This window comes from Etheostoma spectabile, chromosome 2 (genome assembly GCF_008692095.1).
Source record: "Etheostoma spectabile isolate EspeVRDwgs_2016 chromosome 2, UIUC_Espe_1.0, whole genome shotgun sequence".
NCBI lineage: Eukaryota > Metazoa > Chordata > Actinopteri > Perciformes > Percidae > Etheostoma > Etheostoma spectabile.
The window spans coordinates 12,195,667-12,197,152 of record NC_045734.1 but is presented as its reverse complement, the minus strand read 5'-3'; the positions used below and the strand labels follow the sequence as shown (position 1 = coordinate 12,197,152).

General features: G+C 37.5%; 1 protein-coding gene across 1 annotated transcript in view; it reads left to right on the top strand.

Annotated features, from left to right (window-relative positions):
- The window catches only part of LOC116699532 (tetraspanin-5), a 10,671-nt gene that overhangs the window by 5,103 nt on the left and 4,082 nt on the right, over nt 1-1,486 (top strand). The gene's annotated exons all lie outside the window — the stretch shown is intronic.

Here is a 1,486-nt window from a genome sequence, read left to right as displayed (position 1 = left end):
TTTTTTTTTTGGCAGAAAAATGCTCACACTGCTGCTCTCTGTGTAAAACTGGCGTGCTTTACTGTAATGGAAGTTGCACAAGAGTCTCTTTTATTTGCTAACCCAAGGACATTCTGTTCCACCCAGGCCATCCTCTTTGAGAGCAACACTTCATAACATTAAGCATGACAAAAAAAAAAAAGATAATAATAATGATAATAGTAATAATAATAATAATGTGCTTTATTTATACAGCACTTTTCAAATGCAGATAAAATCGGGTGCCTGGTTAGCTTAGCTGGTAGAGCATGCATCCATACATAGAGGTTCACTCCTCAACCGAGCAGCCGCGGGTTTGACACCGACCTGCGGCCCTTTGCTGAATGTCATTCCCCCTTTCTCTCTCCCCTTTCAAGTCTAAGCTGTCCTATGAAAATAAAGGCCTAAAATGCTCATAAAAATAATCTTCAGAATGGAATTAAAATAACAAAAGGTAATATAAAAAATAGAAAGCAATAACACATGTAGGAAACAAAGAGATTTCTTGCCTTAAAACAAAGTTTTGGGAAGTAATCTTAAAAGAAGTATCACATCCTCAAGCAGGCAGTTCCAGATCTTAGGGACCCTGACTAAAAAAGGCCTGGTGTCCTTTAGTTTTTTAAATAGGACTTAGGAACAGGCAGCCGAGCCCTGCCTGAGTATCTGAGGCTGCACTCTGGCTCCTAGGGGAGCAGCAGTTCAGCAATGTAACTGGGAGCTTTAAAATTAATCAGTGAAATCTTTAATGATCTGACATGATCTTGTCATCCAGTGTTTCTTAAACGCAGAGCCGCTGTGTTCTGTTCCAGCTGAAGGCGTGAGATGTTTTGTTTGGCTTAACTCTGAATATTCAGTGCATTGCAACAATCTCACCAAGATAAAATAAAAGCAGTTGGGAACTTCTTGAGATCAGGTGGACAAAGAAAAGACCTAATTTTTGAACGCTTCTCAGCTGAAATAAGCATTATTGAATCACTTTTTTTGTTTTGTTTTTTTTCGGATGAAAAGTCATCGCCCAGGTTTCTGGCTGCAGGTTTAACATTTGTCGACAGGGAGCCAAGATGTTTTTTTTAAATTAGGGCTTGACCGGAGAAAATGTTTTTCTGGATTTGTTTTTATTAAGCTTGAAATTGTTTTGGGACATCCAGCACTTTATTTCTGACAGACAAGATTTAACAGATGAATGTTGCCTCGTGTTAAATGGGAGTTTAACACATTTCAAAATGAAAACACTCTGTGCAGGGGTCTCTTTAGGTCTTTGAGGCAAGTCACAATTTACCATTCTGCAAGTTAACCCTCATGTTGTCCTCTGGTCAAATTGACTCGTTTTTCTATATTAATGTTCTTTTTAACTACCCAAAATAACATGATTGTTCTTTGGGGTGATTTTGATGGGTAATTTTGGTCTTACTCAATTTTATTTTGAAAAAAATATTGAAGTGGTTTTGAAATAGTATTGAGTAAAAGT